This window comes from Papio anubis, chromosome 3, assembly GCF_008728515.1.
Source record: "Papio anubis isolate 15944 chromosome 3, Panubis1.0, whole genome shotgun sequence".
Lineage (NCBI taxonomy): Eukaryota > Metazoa > Chordata > Mammalia > Primates > Cercopithecidae > Papio > Papio anubis.
Genome location: NC_044978.1, coordinates 99677837 through 99697192, shown reverse-complemented (window position 1 = coordinate 99697192; position 19356 = coordinate 99677837). Strand labels below are relative to the sequence as shown.

Here is a 19356-nt window from a genome sequence, read left to right as displayed (position 1 = left end):
TAAGGAAGCTTTCTGCGTTCTAACAGGGAAAGATCACAAAAATTTGTTATGAAGTGAAAAAAGCAAGGTCTAAGTAGTACATTGTGAATAGCGTGTTATGTCTTAAGGGCGAGGTATAATAATACAAATTTATGTTTGCTCTTTATATAAAGAAATTCTGGGAGGATTTAGAAAACTAGTAGTAATAGAGGAGGGTGAGAAACAGTGTCTGAGGGAATGGTGGGAAATGAGATGTATTATGTGTATGTCTTCATGTTTTCAAATTTTTGTGTATATTGTGGACTCATAAACTGGGTTAAACAAAAATTCTCCTCTCCCAAATAATTTATGTGATTTTTGTTGCCTAATTTATGGTGATTTGAGTCATTTTCAATATGATTGCTTTTAATATTTTTTAGGAAAATCAACTAAAAAGAAAGTTTGGGATACATTTTATGACTATTTACACTTTAATTTTTAAGATTGCAGAGGTCACAGGCATTTATCTTTTAAAGATGTTTAGTTACATTTTGCCTTGCTAAAATGTATAATGACTGTTTACATTTGGCATTATGGCTAGATTATGCTGCTTTCAGAGTGTAGTTTGTGTTTCCCCCTCCTCTTTTTTTCAGGAGTCGTAAGTGGATAAAATTTTACTTAATCCCAAAGTTTCATGATGAACAATTGTGAGGAGTAAGTGAACATTCCCTTTAAGTGCTAGTAAACTTGATTGTCCAGGTTGGTTTGCTTTTCAGATTGGGAAACTTTTCTTTCTTTTGAGGAAATCAAACATGAACCCTGGTGAAATGTAAATTGGGGTGTGTGTGTGTGTGTGTGTGTCTGGTTGTTTCTCATGAAAAAAGAGACAGTGTACAAAATGAACATTTTTTTAGGACTCTGAATTGTTGCAAACCTTTTTAATGAGGTTAAGACTGCACAGGCAGCTGTTAGATGGACCCTCAAACTCCCCCTGGTGACTAACATTGTGTAATCAAAGTAGTGACTAGCGAGTAATGGGTTGCAGTTGCTGTGAGCAGTTTTGTAATATTACCAGTATTCCTTTTTATTTTGTAGGGTAGGATACTTGTATTATTTCTGTTTGATACGTAGGTTTTTCTGATTGACTTCTGCAAAGTGGCACTTATTTTTCATTTGAATTCCATGTGGGTCTATTCAATCTTTTTAAAAAATTGAATTATATTTATTTATTTTTTCTTTTTTTTTTTTTTTTTGATACGGAGTCTCACTCTGTCACTAGGCCGGAGTGCAGTAGTGCAATCTCGGCTCACTGCAACCTCCGCTTCCCGGGTTGAAGTGATTCTCCTGCCTCAGCATCCCGAGTAGCTGGGACTCTTATTTTTAAAATTACAGAAGTAAATTGACGCTCATAAAAAGTTAAAACAATGGTGTATATATAATAAGTGACAACCCCTTTACATCCACTTCTAGCTCACATTCCTCCCCAGAGGAATCTGCGGAGCCCAGCTACTCATACTTTGACTGAAGGGTGTCACTGTTAGCACCACTGTATGATCTTCTAGATATTTTTCTGTGCATTAGCAGATATGTCCTTTTCAGTCTCGAAAACAGAATCGTTTTGAATGATCATCTGCTTTGTCATTTTGCCTCTAGTATGGGCTCTGTTATTACCTGCAGGACAGGGACATGACTTGGAGCCTGTGAGAAAGCTTAACATGTGATATAGACTGTAGGTCATACTCATCTTTTCACTAATGAGGGGCCAATTGTTATGGAGGCATTTGCAGAGTTTGCAGGGAGGTCATACTGATGTAAATTTTATCTGGTATAGATTGAATTTACTGTAAACTTTGAGAGGCTGAGGTAGGAGAATGGCTTGAGCCCAGGAGTTCAGGACCAGCCTGGACAACATAGTGAGACCTCTTTGCTACAACATGTTTTTTTAAAAAATAGCCAGATGGGGTGGTGCGCACCGTAATTCCAGCTAATTGGGAGGCTGAGGTGGGAGGATTACTTGAACCCAGGAGTTCTAAAAGAGCAGCCTGGGTGACAGAGTTGACACCCTTTTTTAAAACAAAACAAAACCCAAGAAGTACTTGGATTACATGAATTTTATAGGACTCTTCAGAATCCAAGTTTTAGGATTTTCTTTGGCTTTTGACTTGAGCAATAGCGTATGGGTTAAACTTCGATTTGTTTTTCTTCTGTACTTGCTTGCAGACTCCTACGAAAGCCTCCTAGATTACACCAGCCTCTTGAGCTTCTCTGAAGTGAACCTAAGCAGACTCTCCTTAGCTAAGGGACACTGTTACGGACTTGGATAAAATTTAGCTTTTGAAGGGAAAAGGAGAGAAGAGGCTCTTTGGTCTGGCTTTTGCTTAACTGACAGCAAACAACTAATATGCACTACTCTCTCCTCCATCCATCCCTCTGGTTCTCTAATAGTTCCAGAGGGTTGTTTGTTTTAAACCAGGTTACAAAGAATTACCAAACCTTAATTCTTTTTAGCTGATAGAGTTTGCAAAAAGTTCAGAGTATTGATAAAGACTGTTTACTATGGGAGATACCTAGAAAGATGCAGTATAATTGACCCTGCCTTCGGTGGAATCTAGTATGGTTAAAACAGCATAGACTACTACTACTACTACTACTACTACTATTATTATTATTATTATTATTATTCTTAGAGATAGAGTCTTGCTCTGTCACCCAGGCTGGAGTGCAGTGGCATGATCTCAGCTCACTGCAGCCTCCGCCTCCTGGGTTCAAGTGATTCTCCTGCCTCAGCCTCCCGAGAGTAGCTGGGATTACAGGTGCCTGCTTCCACACCCGGCTAATGTTTGTATTTTTAGTAGACACGATGTTTCTCCGTGTTGGCCAGGCTGGTCTTGACCTGCTGACCTCAGGTGATCCGCCCACCTCGGCCTCCCAAAGTGCTGGGATTATAGGGGTGAGCCACCGTGCCCAGCTGAAAAGCATAGACATTATAACACAAGGTAGAAAATGACAAATTTTAAAAGAAAATTACACACAAGATTTGTAAGGGTGAGCCTATTTCTGGCTATTTTTTTGTTTGTTTGTTTTTGTTTTTTGGTGGGGGAGAGGCATGGGGTTTTGAGGGAGAATATGTATGTCAACCTTTTAATTAGTTGAGAAAGGAAACTTAGCTCAGATCTTAGCTCTTGATAATGTAAGGAGTTGTTACATTCTTTTAGCAGGGATCTGTGAGACAGAGCTATTTCAATAGTTTTTTTTTAAAAGCTTTCCCACTGGAAAGAACCCTTTGATTTTTTTTTAATAATTATAATACAGCCTCTTTAATCACTTCAAGATTGCTAGAAAAATTTGGAAATTAAATCCTATCAGTTAACTGTTGTCTACCACCAAATATGTCAGCCAGTGTTAATATTAAAAGAAAATTGTTTCCTCTTATCTCAGTCTTGAAGCATGTATTTTATGTCACCTCTTCCCCACATTTTTACTTCTAGTGCTGTGTCAAAATATTTATTTGCTGTGACTATTTTAATAAAACAACACTGTGGGGGAAAAGTCAAAGTTCCACACTGTAGCTAAACCTTTTGATGTTTATCTGTTTCCTTATAGTTTTTTATAGATGCATAAAGTAAAATATTTTTTAAGTTCTTTTTAGGCGTTACACCAATGGCTGTTGCATTTTCTCCTTTTTTGAATAAAAAATTCTAGATGGAGTTATATGAATTATTTATAGAACACTCACGTGTCAGCAGTATAATTATTACTAATTGACTATAATTACATAATGGCATTTATATTTACAGGTTGCTTTACAACCGTTTGTTAAAAGCCCTATTAGGTGTAACTTAAATAGCTGGATAAAGAGATTCCTGTTTTTTTCCATTTTTTTGATTATGCAGATGTTAAATTATTTAAATTTATTCTCATAGCCTCAACTCTGAGTTATTACTTTAGTTGGATATTTCAGAGATATAATTCTGCTAATTTTAAGTCTTAGAAGTCTACAGAAAGAAATCACTTGTGAAAAATGAAATTTTGTGAATTACTTTGTGTTTTAAAGTATGCTGTTTCAGATATAATTTGCTTTTCATTTTTCAGAAACATTCATTTTTTACATTAATAATGATGGATATTAATTTTCTTTTTCAAAGAGTTCATATTCAGGTAGTTAACATTTTTAATTCTCATCCCAAATAGTGGAAAATGAGATGTGAGGGCTATCTGGCTGTGACATGTTACCTCATTGATCCCCAGGGTTGATTCAGCTCGTCTGGCTGACTCGGCAGGCATCCCCTTCCTCCCTCACTGCTCCATGTGTGTCCCTCCCGAAGCTGCATGCTTGGTCAAAGAGGATGACCATCCCTAATAGAGGAGGACTGGTCTTGGGTCAAGGGTGTATGAGTAGCTGCGCTCCCCTGCTAGAACCTTGGAACAAGCTCTCAAGGTCCAAATAGTGGAAAATGCAAGTACAGGTTGATTCATGTTGGCAGGTTTTGGTATTTAAAAAAAGGTAAAAAGCACAAATGGGGGATATACCAATAAAGGTTAGACCATATCCCTAGCTAAGAACTTATCGTTTGTATTAAAATATAGTTTAATATGAAAAGTTGCCTTTGTCCCTCCCCTCCCTTCCCCTCCCCTCCCCTCCCCCCTCTTCTCCTCCCTCCCTCTTCCCTTCTTTCCCCTCCCTTCCCCTCCCCTCCTCTCTTTCCCCCGGTTGTAAAAATAGCACATCCCTAATGTAGAAAACTTGGGAAACACTAAGAAAGCATAGATTAAATTTTAGACTGGGCGCAGTGGCTCATGCCTGTAATCCCAGCACTTTGGGAGGCCGAGGTGGGTGGATCACTTGACGTCGGGAGCTCGAGACCAGCCTGGCCAACATGGTGAAACCCCATCTCTACAAAAAATATAAAAATTAGCTGGGCATGGTGGCAAGTGCCTGTAATCCCAGCTACTTGGGAGGCTAAGACAGGAGAATTATGTGAACCCAGGAGGGAGAGGTTGCAGTGAGCAGAGATCACGCCATTGCACTCCAGCCTGTGCAACATATCAAGACTCAGTCTCAAAAAAAAAAAAAAAAAAATTAAAACAGTATCATTGGAGATCCTACCACCAAGAGTGCTGTTGTTAATCTTCTTGATTATCTATCTGCTTCCTGCATTTTGTTTAGCCATTACATAAGTATATGTATACTTTTATGATGTTACGGGTTCATAATGTAGTCCACTGTAGTGCAAGCTGTTAACAGTGAATCATCGACATATTTTCATGTCAGTATTTTTCTGCTATGTGATTATTTTTAGTAGGTATGTAACGTTCTCATCTCTGTAATACTTATCAATCTTCTGTTGGACATTGAAGTTGTTTTCAATTTTTAGAGTAATAATACTGTCACTTCCATATATTATGCATTTTGATAGTGGCCTACCTACTATCAGTGATTTTTTTCTATTTTTGTTTCTCTGAAAATATCTCAATTTCACCTGTTTTTTGTTTTTGTTTTTTTTTTTTGAGACAAGGTCTCATTCTGTCACCCAGGCTGGAGTGTGGTGGTAATAACATGGCTCAATGTAGCCTAAACCTTTTGGGCTCAGGCAATCCTTCCACCTCAGCCTCCTCAGTAGCTGGAACCACAGGCGCATGCCACCATGCCCAACTAATTTTTAAATTTTTTGTAGGGACAGGGTCTTGTCATATTGCCCAGTCTGTTCTTGAACTCCTGGGCTTAAGAGATCCTCCCACCTTGGCCTCCCAAAGTGCTGGGGTTATAGGTGTGAGCCACCATGCACGACAGTTTCACCTTTTTGAAGTGTTTTGTTTTGTTTTGTTTTGTTTTTTTGATACAGTCTCGTTCTGTTGCCTAGGCTGGAGTGCAGTGGCTGATCTAAGCTCACTGCAGCTTCTGCCTCCTGGGTTCAAATGATTCTCATGCCACAGCCTCTTGAGTAGCTGGGATTATAGGTATGTGCTACCTTGCCCAGCTAAATTTTTTTGTATTTTTAGTAGAGATAGGATTTTGCCATGTTGGCCACGCAGGTCTGTAAACTCATGGCCTCAAGTGATCTGCCCACCTTGGCCTCCCAAAGTGCTAGGATTGCAGGTATGAGTCACCGTGGCTGGCCTGAAGTGTGTTTTCATTGGCTATAAAGTTCTAAGTTGGTAGTTATTTTCTTTCAACACATTCAAGAATGTTTGGTTGCTTTCTGTCTTCCTTTCTTTTTGTTGAAGTCAGCTACCGGTCTTATTGAAGGCAATGTATTAGCTATATTCTTGCTGAGGATAATGTGTCTTTTATTTTTCTTTGGCTACTTTTAAGACTGTCTTACTTTTAAAGCACTTCGACTATGATGTGTTCAGATGTGGTTTTCTTTGTCGCTTTATGTTTATAGGGTTTTTTGAATCTGTAGCTGGATGCCTTTTAGTTTTCGAAAGTTCTGTTATCACCTTTTCCTATATTCTGCCCCTTTTTTTCTTTTTAGATCCTAATTACACATATGTTAAAGGTAATTATCATGTTCCACATGTTGAAAATTTTTTTTTTTCTCTGTTTGGATATTTTCTATTGACCTGCCTTCCAGTATGCCAAAACTGTCTTCTCTTTTTGGCAAAACTAATCTTTTGTATTCTTAATTTTACAGTGTGGTTTTGAGTTCTAGAGTATTCCTTTGATCTTATTTTATAGACTTGTAATAGACTCCAGTTCTCTTGAACATACTAATTACAGTTATTTAAATGCTTGTCTTTTCCAATATTGGCATCATCTATTCGTCTGTTTATCTTGTTTGTTTTTCTGTTGGTTATTGGTCATATGGTTGTATTGTTCTGTCTCTTCACATGCCTGGTAAGTTTTCCAAGGAACTTACCCATTTTATTTAACTTGTTGCATTTATTGGCAAAAAGTTGCTTATAATACTCTGTTATTGTTCTTTTACTATCTGTAGAAAGTGTAATGAGTCTAATATCTGTATAACCTGTAGAGATTTAGTATCATTCCCAATACTAGTAATTTGTGTCTGCTCCCCTTTTCCCTGATTAGTCTGGCTAGAAGTTTACTAATTTTATTGAGGTTTACTGATTTTATTGAGGTTCTTGAAAAGTTAACTTTTAGTTTGACTGCCTGTAGTTTTCTTATTTCTGCCCTGGTCTTTATTTCCTTTCCTCAGCTTATTTTGGGTTTAATTTGTTTTCTTTTTCTAGTTTCTTAAGATAGAAGCTGAGGTCATTGATTTGTGACCTTTTTTCTTTTCTAATGTAAGCATGCTATAAATTTCCCTTTAATTGTTTATAATTTATTTATTTGTTTTTTGAGACAAGGTCTCACTACTGCTCAGGCAGTGCAGTGGCATAATCATGGCCCATTGCAGCCTTGACCACTCGGGCTCAAGTGATCCTCCCATTTCAGCCTCCTGACTAGCTGGGACTGCAGGCGTGTGCCACCATGCCTGGCTAATTTTTTATTTTTATTTTATTTTTTTTGAGACTAGGTCTCACTCTGTTGCCCAGGCTTGAGTGCAGTGGCACAGTCATGGCTCACCACAGCGTTGACCTCTCGGGCTCAAGAGATCCTCCCACCACAGTCTCCTAAGTGCTGGGACTACAGGCGTGTGCCACCATGCCTGGCTAATTTTTGTATTTTTTGTAGAGAGAGGGTTTCACCATGTTGCCCAGACTGGTCTTGAACTCCTGAGGTCAGGCAATCAGACAATGCTTTAGCCTCCCAAAGTGCTGGGATTACAGGTGTAAGCCACCATACCTGGCCACAGTTTATTAAAATTTTTTCTGAAGACAAAGATGTCACTGTGTTGCCCATGTTGGTCTTGATCTCCTGAGTTCAAGCAGTCCTCTTTCCTTGGCCTCCTGGAGTGCTGTGATGTGAGCCACCACTCCTGGCCGTTTCCAGTTTTTGATATATTATGTTTCCATTTTCATTCCATTCAGAATACTTTATAATTTCTTTTCTGATGTCTTATTGGGTCTATAGTTTATTTATAAGTGTGTTATATATTTTTCAGATATTCGAGGATTTTCCCGAGATCATTGTTATTTTTAATTTAATTCCATTGTGATGAGATAAATTGAAATTTATTTGGATTTATTTCATGACCTAGAGTATATTCTGTCATGGTAAGGGTTCTTCATGTGCAGTTGAAAAGAATGTGTGTTTTGTTGTTAGGTGGAGTGTTTTACAAATGTCAATTAGGTTAAGTCTGTTGATTGTTTTGTTTATGTCTCATAATTTTTGATTGAATGCCAGGCATTGTGTAGTAAAAAAATTAAGCAAGCATTACCAGGTAATGGTACATTTTGCCGGGTTGGGAGAGGGGTGGGGGAAGGGGAAGTTCTATGCAGATAGGCTAGGGAGCTGTATTAATCTGTTTGCATTACTATAAAAGAATACCTGAGACTGGGTAATCTATAAAGAAAATAAGTTTAATTGGCTTATGGTTCTCCAAGGTATATAGGAAGCATGGTGCTGGCATCTGCTTATAGTGAGGCTTAGTAAGCTTCTAGTCATGGCTGAAAGTGAAGGGAGAGCAGGTACATCACATGGCAAGAGTGGGAGCAAGAGAGCAAGGTGGGGCAGGTCCCAGACTTTTCAACAACCAGATCTTGTGTGAACTCACTTATTACCGAGGAGATGGTACTAAGCCATTCTTGAGAGATTTGCCCCCATGATCTGGTTGCCTCCTACTGGGTCCCTCTTCCAACATTGGGAATTACATTTACATTTCATCATGAAGTTTTGAGGGGACAAACATCCAACCCATATCAAGAGCCCATCATCTTAAATTATGTGGTGGCTGGGTTGCTATTTTAATAGTTTGTTATCCTTATTTTTCCTTATTTTTTCAGGTGTTATCTTCTAAGGCTTTCATTTCAAAGCCTGTTGGTCTTGTCCCTTTAGCAATGCCAAAGATGGGAAATTTCACTTTGCTTTTTAAAGTTTTTTAGTTAACTTTGTAGCCTTTTACCCTGCACGGTTTTAAAATTCAGCAAATATGCTGAGGGGAGATACCACCCTTAAGCTTGAGGTCCTTGCATGAAACTTTTTATGAGAATTAGTCTCCTAGTTTTGTTATTTCTGCCCTGTGTGAACACCAAAAGCTATCCTGGCTTCTGTGTTCCTCAGCAACAATATTTTACACAGGTCAGGCCTCAATTTTCAGCCTCTAGCCCAAGCAATAATTAGGAAATACTCCCACGGAAAAGACAGATGCTGGTCATCTAAATACCCTTAAAATATTCTCCCCATCTCTGAGCTGGAGGTTGCAGTGAGCCAAGATCACACCACTGCACTCCAGCCTGGGCGACAGAGCAAGACTCCATCTCAAAAAAAAAAAAAAAAAAAAAGATTCTCCTCATCACTGTAATTTTAGACCTTCTTCTTTCCCATGCTTCCACAACTCTTCACTACCTTTAAAAATACGATTTTTATAATTTATTTAGCTTTTTAAGTTGTTCTTAGCAAGAATATTGGCCTGCTTCAAACTAGTTCATTTTACCTAAGTGCAGACAGTTTCCTATTATTATTATTGTCATTTATTTTTGCAGAGATAGGATCTGACTTTGTTGCCCAGGCTGGTCTTGAATTCCTGGCTAAAGTGATCCTCCTGCTTTGACCTTCCAAAGTACTAGGATTACAGGCATGAGCCACTTTACCTGGCCCCTATTATTTTTTAAAGGTGTGCAGAATACTCAATCTTTATGAGCTGTTTTATGTAGTGTTCTTTAGGTATTTTGTTGTTGGGTTTCACTTTTTGATGTAGTATGTTTTTTAAAATTGATTTGTATTGGAGTATAATGTATATATGTTAAAATCTGCCCAATTTAAATATGCAGATTTTGTTTTGACAAACCTAAACATTCTTGTAACCACCACAATCAAGAAGCAAAAAAAAAATTTTTTATACTGATACGGGGTCTTGCTGTATTGACCAGGTTGGAGTGTAGTGGCAATACAGCGAGGCCTTTGGCTCTCCAAAAAAATAGAAAAAGAATAGCCAGACGTGGTGGCATGCGCTTGTGATCCCAGCTACCCAGGAGCTGAGATGGGAGGATTGCTTGAGCCCAAGAGGTTGAGGCTGCTGTGAGCCATTGACTGCTGCTGGACTCGAGCCTGGATGATAGAGCAAGACTGTCTCAAAAAAAAAAAAAAAGAAAAAATTGTCACTGTATACAGAAAAGGCTGCTGAGATTTTGTTTAGGGTTATATTTACTCTATAGATTAATTTAAAGAAAATTGATAGCAACATTGAGTCCTTTGATCCTTGAACACAATATACCTCTCCATTCATTTAGGCCTTTCATTTTTCTCAGTAGTGCTTCAGAGTCTTTTAGTATACCTTTAATTGTGGTCCTTATCTTGTTCATTCAGCAGGTATATATTGAGCATCTCCTCAGTGCCAGGTACTGTTCTATTTGCTGGGGAACAAAGCCCTGCCTTCACGGAGCTTATGTTCTAACTGAGGAAACCAGATGAGAAACTAGTGAGTTAAATATATGCTAGATGGATATTTGTACTGTGGAGAAAACCAAATCAAGGCATCAGGATTAGAGTCTATTAGCATGTAAGGATAGAATGGATATTTTAGTTTTGGCTGCTATGATAAAAATACCTAGGAGTATTAGATACTGCAGTACGGCAGCACATAGACTGTGTGCTGTTGAATTTGGTTTGTGAGTATTTTTTTTTTTTTTTTAAGAGTAAAAAAATCAGTATTCATTAGGTTTATTGCTGTAGCTTTCTTTTTTTGTGATATCTTTGGTTTTGATATCAGAGCAATTCTGGCCTTTTAGAATGAGTTTGGAAATGTTCTCTCGCATATAATTCTTTGGAAGAGTTTGAGGATTGGCTTGGTGATAGTTGAGAGTAGAATAAGCACTCGTTTCAAGTTTGGTGTTGTTCCATTGATGCTCTACTTGACTTGCTGCATATTACAACTGTAATTGTTAATTATTTCTGTGCTGGTAATCATAAGGTAGTACAACCTAGATTAAATGGCAAACAAATGTACAAAGCGTTTTATTACTTACTGGGTTCTTTATAAATGTTTTAAGACACACACAAAAAGGAAAACATTGAGAGTTTACTGAAAAGCAAAAGTTTTGTAATGTGTCTTGAATTTAGTAAACAAGTATCCACTCTCCTACATCTTAAACAAACACTTTGGTTTTGTTTTATTTTTTTAAGATGGAGTCTTGCTCTTTGCTCAAGCTGGAGTGTAGTGGTGTGATTTGGGATTACTACAACCTCTGCCTCTCAGGTTGAAGCTGTTCTCCTGCCTCAGCCTCCCGAGTAGCTGGGATTACAGGCGTGTGCCACAACGCCTGGCTAATTTTTGTGGTGTTAGTAGAGACAGGGTTTCACCATGTTGGCCAAGCTGGCCTCAAACTCTTGACATCAGGTGATCTACCTGCCTTGGCCTCCCAAAGTGCTGGGATTACAGGCATGAGCCACCATGCTTGGCCTTAAACAAGCACTTTTTAATGGATTTATGAACAATCACAAAAATCTTTAGTCAGTGAAATGATTTAAATTACTTTCTAGGCAGAAAAATATTCCAATATGTATCTAAAATACTTAATTAAAAAGTGTTGGAAAAAATATTTGGAGATCAAAACTTTTAGGTCATCATAAAAAAATCAATAACATCACATTTTGGCTTCTCACATTTTGGAGAGGTATATTGTGTTCATTCTTTGGCATGCGGATATTCAGTTTTGCCAACACTGTTTGTTGTAGAGACTGTTTTTTTCTCCATTGGGTAGTCTTGGCACCCTTGTCACAAGTCATTTGGTGGTATGTGCAAGGGTATATTTCTGTTGTGTTCCATTGGTCTGTAGCTCTGTCTTTATGTCAGTACCACACTGTCTTGATTACTGTTGCTTTGTAGTGTGTTTTGAAATAAGAAAGTATGAGGCCTCTAAATTTTTGGTTGTTTTTCAAGATTGGTTTGACTACTTGGGGGGTCCCTTGAGATTCTGTGTGAATTTTATGATGGTTTTGTTTCTGTTTCTGCAAAAAAAGTGTCGTTGGGAATTTGACAGGGATTACATTGAATCTTTAGATTGCTTTAGGTAGTATGGACATTTTAACAGTAATGTTTAATTACTGTTAAAACACGGAATGTTTTTCCATTTATTTGTATTCTTTCTGTGATTTCTTTTAGCAACGTTTTATAGTTTTCAGAGTACAAGTCTTTTATCTCCTTGGTTAAGTTTATTCCTGAGTATTTTATCCACTCTACCCTTCCGCCGCCCCCCCCCCCCCCCCCCCCCCGCCAACCCCTTTTCTTTCTTTAAAGAGATAGGGTCTCTGTCACCTAGGCTGGAGTGCAGTGGCACAACCATGGCTCACTGTGACCTTGAACTCCTGGGCTCAAATGATCCTCCTGCCTCAGCCTCCCAAGTAACTGGGACTAAAAGTATATGCTTCCACACTTGCCTAATTTTTTGATTTTTTAAATAGACATAAGGTCTCAAATTCCTGGCTTCAAGCAGTCCTCCCACCTTGGCCTCCCAAAGTGCTAGGATTACAGGTTTGAGCCACCATGCTTGGCCTTTCCTCTTTTGATACTATAGTAAATTGGGATTTTTTTTTTAAATTTTCTTTTCCAGTTGATCGTTTTTAGTGTATAGAAACACAACTGATTTTTGTGTATTGATTTTGGATCCTGAAACTTTGCTGAAATCATGTATTAGTGCTAACAGTTTTTTTGTGGATTCTTCTTTAGGGCTTTCTGCATATAAATCATGTCATCTGTATACAGAAGTAATTTCCTTTCTTATTTGAGTGCCTGTTATTTATTCTTCTTGCCTAATTGCTCTATCTAGGAATTCTGGTACTGTGTTAAATAGAAGTAATGAGAGTGGGCATTCTTGACTTGCTTCTAATCCTAGAAGAAGTGATCAGTCTTTTACCATTGAATAGGATGTTAGCTGTGGGGTATTCATATATGGTGTTTATTATGTTGAGGTAGTTTCCTTCTATTCTTCATTTATTGAGTGTTTTTATCATGAAAGGGTGTTCAATCTTGTCAAATGCTTTGGTTCATCAATTGGAATCATGTGGTTTTTGTGCTTCATTCTATTAATGTGGTATATTACCCTAATTGATTTTTGTGTGTTGAACCATCCTTGAATTTCTGGTATAAATCCCACTTGGTCATGGTATATAATCCTTTTAATGTGCTGTTGAATTTGGTTTAAGATTTAAAAAATCAGTATTCATTATGGTTATTACTGTGGTTTTCTTGTGGTGTCTTTGTCTGGTTTTGGTATCAGGGTAATGGTGGCCTTTTAGAATGAGTTTGGAAATGTTCCCTCCTGTTTTAGTTGTTTGGAAGAGTTTGAGGAGGATTGGGTTAATTCCTTTCTTTTTTTTCTTTTCTTTTCTTTTCTTTTTTTTTGAGACGAAGTCTTGCTCTGTCACCAGGCGGAATGCAGTGGCGTGATCTCGACTCACTACAGTCCTGGGTTCAAGCGATTCTCCTGCCTCAGCTTCCTGAGTAGCTGGGACTACAGGCGCGCACCACCATGCCCAGCTAATTGTAGTTTTAGTAGAGATGGGGTTTCGCCATGTTGGCCAGGATGATCTGGACTTCTTAACCTCGTGATCCACCCTTCTCAGCCTCCCAAAGTGCTGGGATTACAGATGTGAGCCACCACGCCCGGCCTGGTTAATTCTTTTAAATGATTGGTAGAATTCTCCAGTAGAGCCTCCTAGGCTATTGTTGTTGTTGAGATCTGCTTTTATTTCTTGATTTACTAACTTCAAATTATATCTATTGACTCATTACTAAGAAAGATGAGGATTAACTCACTTACACTTTACTTAATTATTGTGCTAGGGTGATTTTTCTTTTCTGTGGTCTAAAGTCATAATGCTAGTGGAACTCAAGAAATAAAATATTTACTTATTTCTTCTTGTACTTCATCAGTTTTTCAAAATCATGCCACTAGATTGCTTTGTATCTAGATGACTTTTTGTTCATCTTTTCCTCCCACAGTTTGTAATTGTCCTTTTTTCTTGATAGAGAAATATATACCTTTATCATATTCTCAGATATTCTTCCTGCTTGGATCATAATATCTATTAACTGTTAGGTGGAATCCCTTTTCCTGGAGATATCACTCTTAGAGCCCTCATACTTCCTTTTTCAGTCTTGACAGGTTGTAAGCTGCTGTATATATGTCATTCTGAGATATTCCATGACTGCATTTCTGGTTAGATTTACTGTTTTAGATGCTACATCTTCCTCTTTTATGGCATTCTTCCTTTTTTAGCTGGAATGTATTTACTTTTTTGTGTGTGTGTGTGTGATGGAATCTTACTCTTTTTCCCAGGCGGGAGTGCAGGGGTACAATCTTGGCTCACTTCAGCCTCTACCTCCTGGGTTTAGCCAGTTCTCCTGCTTCAACCTCCCCAGTAGCTGGGATTACTGGCGTTTGCCACCATGTCTTGCTAATTTTTGTCCTTTTAATAGAGACAGGGTTTCACCATGTTGGCCAGGTTGGTCTTAAACGCCTGACCTCAAGTGATCCACCCTCCTCGGCCTCCCGAAGTGCTGGGATTATAGGCATGAGCCACCACATCCTGCTTTGAATGTATTTTAAATTAACTTCAGTATACGGAGTACTTACAATGTAATATCGTGAATTCTTGCATATCTGAAAATAGCTTTGGCCTGGGTCATAATTGCTTGATAGTTTGGCTGGGTGTAGAAATTTACTTTCAAATTAATTTTCTCTTACAACTTAGAGGTTTTTGGTCTATTCTGTTGAGCATCAAGATGGTAAGATGTCTGATGCTACTCCGTCTTGCTACTTTCTAAATGATCCTTTCCCTCACTCGCAAAGACAAGCTTTAGTATCTTTGTCCTTTGTAGTTGTGGAATTTTATAATTATGTGTTTAGATATGAATTGTTTTTGTCATTCTTTGCTAGACTCAGTAGGTCCTTTCAGTTGAAATGCAAGTGTCTCCCTTCAGTTATGGAAAATGTTCTTTTACTATTTCCTTGGTAATACTTCTTAGTCTACTAAGGTGGGAGGATTGCTTGAAGCTAGGAGTTTGAGACTAGCCTAGGCAACATAATGAGACCCCATCTCTACAAGAAAATTAAAGTATGAGTTGAGCATGGTCATGCATGTCTGTAGTCCTAGCTACTTGGGAGGCTGAGACTGGAAGATCACTTGAGCTCAGGAGTTCGAGGCTGCAGTGAGCTATGATTGTGCCACTGCACTCCTGCCTGGGCAACAAAGTAAGACTGTCTCTCTTAAAAGCTAAAAAAATAGATAATATCTTTATCTTGGTCTTTTTCTAGCTGTTGTTTCTTCTTGTATGTCTAGGGATCCTTATTGTTAATTCATGGTTCTTGCTAAAGGACTGTCTTGATTATATTAGGTGCTGCTGTTGGTTTCCTGTATTGTAGTGGTGGACTTGTTTTCTAATTGCCATCTTGGAATGAGAAGACTGTTTGTCAACTCTTTGTACATAGTTGGAGCATCTCTTGTTTCCTGGCAAGTTAGGTTTAGGGCAGAAGATCAGGGAACCTGTTTTTAGGCGTAGGAGCTTTCCAACTGCCGTATAGAAATGGACTCTACAGATACAAATATTCACACCAGAAAACCTAGTTTCTTTCTGTTCAGTTTGTTAACTGTCTTTAGAAAAAAAAAGAGTATTTCACCTTTTGTACCTACAGGTAACACTGGCCCTTGCTTAGTCATTGAGGGGGTAGGGAGAAAGAACGGGTGAAGCTTTCTCTTGTTTTCAGCCTCTTTACCTACTAACACTGAGCCTAGAATCTCTGAAAGATTGACTTCGACCTCCACTGTAGTCCTTTCATGTGTAGATTTTGGGCTGTGCTTCACTTAGTTCTGTTTAAACTTAACACACTTGGGTCTCCTTTCTGTTCTCCAGAAATCTATTGTAAACACTTTCTCTCTGTTCTTTTCATTGTCTTACAGATTTATTCTTTTTTGTTTGTTTTTATGTGCTCATCTGCACAGACTTTCTGCATGGCAGGGGCGGCAAAACATGAGTGTTTATCATCATCATCGTCATCATCATCTCATTCACTCCACAAGTTTCTTTAAAATAAGGCAGTTGGGGGCGGGGGTGAAAGAAATAGTCATTTCACCCCTAAATACTTCAATATGTTTAATTAATTAATTAATTATTTTTTTGAAATGGAGTTTTGCTCTTGTTTCCCAGGCTGGAGTGCAGTGGCATGATCTCGGCTCACTGCAGCCTCTCTCTCCTGGGTTCAAGTGATTCTCCTGCCTCAGCCTCCCAGGTAGCTGGGATTACAGGTATGCACCATGAGACCTGCTAATTTTGTATTTTTAGTAGAGACAGGATTTCACTGTTGGTCAGGCTGGTCTCAAACTCCTGACCTTAGGTGATCCACCCACCTCGCCTCCCAAAGTGCTGGAATTACAGGTGTGAGCCACCACACCCAGCTGATATTTTCTTTCATAATCTCAGTATCATTATCACACCTAACAAAATTAATACTTCCTTAATATCATAAAACACCTAGTTCATATTCAGATTTTTTCAAAAATGCCTTTTTGTTGCTTTATTTGAAACAAATAAATATTTGAATCAGGTATATACCTGCCAGTTATTTTTTTTAGTCTTTTAAAAATTCTATTTTCTCTTTTTCAGTCATGCCTATATAATGATTGAATCTTTTTTTAAAAAAGATATTATTTGGGAGAGGAATGACATCAGTTTGTAGATCACCTTTGATAGAAAATGTTTGGGCAAGCTATGTGTTGTATAGTTTTGTTCTCTCTAATATCCTAAGAAAGTAAAACCTGCCCCAAACATGCTTTTGTTTTTACAGGATGTTTTAAACATATATAACAGCATATAGAATAGTAAAATGAACTCCTATGTACCCATCACCTACTTTTAGTGATTTATTTACTCAACACCTCTCGTTTCATCTATACTTTAATCTCCTTACCCTTTTCTAATATTATTTTCAAGTGTATTCCACATCTTATTTATCTGTTAATATTTTAAAGTATATTTCTAAAAATGATTACCACAGTAAAGACTCTCAAGTCTTTTTACCCTCCATGTTGAAGGAACTGGGTCTATTTTTCTTTATAATGTTTCACGTTCTGCGTTTTCTTATTCCTTTTGATGTCATTTTACTTATTACTTTTTTTTTTTTTTTTGATACAGAGTCTCGCTCTGTCGCCCAGGTTGGAGTGCAGTGGCACCGTCTTGGCTCACTGCAAGGTCTGCTTCCCGAGTTCATGCCATTCTCCTGCCTCAGTATCCCAAGTAGCTGGGACTACAGGCACCCACCACCTTGCCTGGCTAATTTTTCGTATTTTTAGTAGAGACGGGGTTTCACCGTGTTAGCCAGGATGATCTCGATCTCCTGACCTCATGATCCGCCCACCTCGGCCTCCCAAAGTGCTGGGATTACAGGCACGAGCCACCGCTCCCAGCCTAGAACTTTTTTTTTTCCGTATTGTCAACACTGCACCTCTTCCCCAGAACTGGGGGCAGACACAGTAGTGTGATTTGGAGGATGAGAAACTGTCTTAATTTACTGTTTTAAGATTTCTTTGCCTTCTTGAATGTGACATTACTACTGTTGAGAATGTATGATCTAAAGGTTCATAAATTCTAGTTAGACTCTTAACAAGAATATTCTGTAAGTAGTACTGTTACTACATATTACATCATGATATGTGGTTGTCCCAGTGCTAGAGATGTTAAGATTGATAAGTGAATTCAGTTGGTGACAATATGATCCATTGTGAAATTCACCATTACTTTTTCTCCTAATGGTTTTTAGGGTTGATGATTTTTGCCTATGTATGTAATTTCTTTTGTTCTTAGTTGAAATTTTTCTTTAAAGGAGTAGCTCTCAGTACTTTGGTCCCTTTGCCTACCTTAAAATACAGTTTGACAGGACAGGCAAGGAAAATGCTTTGTTAATTTCCTATTACAGATTGAATATCTCTTATCTGAAATGCTTGGGATTAGAAGCGTTTCAGACTTCATATTTTTTTCCGATTGTGGGATATTTGTAGTATACTTTTCAGTTGAGTATCCCGAAAATCTGAAATCTGAAATACTGCTTTGAGTGTCATGTCATTACTCAAAAAGGTTCATATTTTGTAGCATTTCTGATTCTCGATTTTTGTATTAGGCATACTCAACCTATACTTAAATATTTTCTTATTAACCCTTGGCATACCATCAGTACACACTGGAATTTTTTTTTTTTTTTTTTTTAAATAGCAGTTCTAACTATTGAAGGACTAATAATTTCTTGACTGTCATTTTTTCTTAAAGGCCTTTGAAAGAAGAAAGGTAACATATACTTAAAATTTTTTTTTTAATTTAGCCAGGTGTGGTGGCTCATGCTTGTAATTCCAGCACTTTGGGAGGCTGAGGCGGGTGGATCACTTGAGGCCAGGAGTTTGAGACCAGCCTGGCCAACATGGTGAAACCCCGTCTCTACTAAAAATACAAAAAAAATTAGCTGAGCGTGGTGGTGGGCACCTGTAATCCCAGCTACTCGAGATGAATATTGCAATGAGCCAAGATTGTGCCATTGCACTCCAACCTGGGCAACAAGAACAAAACTCCATCTCAAAAAAAAAAAAAAAATTATTCATTTATTTAGAGACAAGGTCTTGCTCTGTTACCCAGGCTGGAGTGCAGTGGTGGGATCATAGCTTATCGTAACTTCCAATTCCTGGGCTCAAGCGATCTTCTCTTCTCAGACTTCTGAGTAGCTAGAACTATAGGCATGTGCCACCATGTCTGGCTGTTTTTCTTTTTTAAATTTTTTTCTAAAGAACAGGGTATGTGGCCCAGGCTGGTCTCGAACTCGCAACCTCAAGTGATCCTCCCACGTTGTCCTTTCAAAGTGCTGCGATTACAGACATGAGCCACTGTGCGCAGCCAAAATTTTCTTTTTAAAAACTGAATAAAACTCATTCTTTCATTGCTTATATTCCTGTAGCTTTAAGGATTGTGATTCATCATTCTAAGACTTGTTTCATTACTAAGATTTGTTTCGTTCCATTCATAACATATTACTCATCAATTATTTCCATCCCTCCTAAAAGATAATATGAAAATGGAAAAATGATGGAACCACCTAGGAGAGTGATAGAATATGGAAATAAATTGTCACTTTTGTATTTTTTTGTTTGTTTGTTTTTAAGATTTTTGCATTTCCCAAAGTATTATATCATCTTGCTAGAAGTTATATGTCTGGAGATACCATCATTGTAGGCTACTTTCTGCTTTCATTAGAAACAGTTGAGAATTTAGAAATTTTCATTTCTGCCCATTATGGCAAAGAGGAAAAATTACAGGAAGATGTTTTACATGTCTTTGACAAACCAGCACATAAATG

The 19356-nt window shown here is 38.0% G+C and overlaps 1 protein-coding gene across 13 annotated transcripts in view; it reads left to right on the top strand.

Moving 5' to 3' along the window:
* CLOCK (clock circadian regulator) overlaps window positions 1-19356 on the top strand; it is a 120193-nt gene that overhangs the window by 1962 nt on the left and 98875 nt on the right. Inside the window, exon 1 of one of the 13 annotated variants that reach the window (XM_021938611.2) lies at window positions 16249-16267. The exons of the other annotated variants lie outside the window; for them this stretch is intronic. The gene's annotated coding sequence lies outside the window, so the exon portion shown is untranslated. Of the gene's footprint in view, window positions 1-16248; window positions 16268-19356 lie in introns of those variants that run through there. 13 annotated transcript variants of the gene reach the window in all.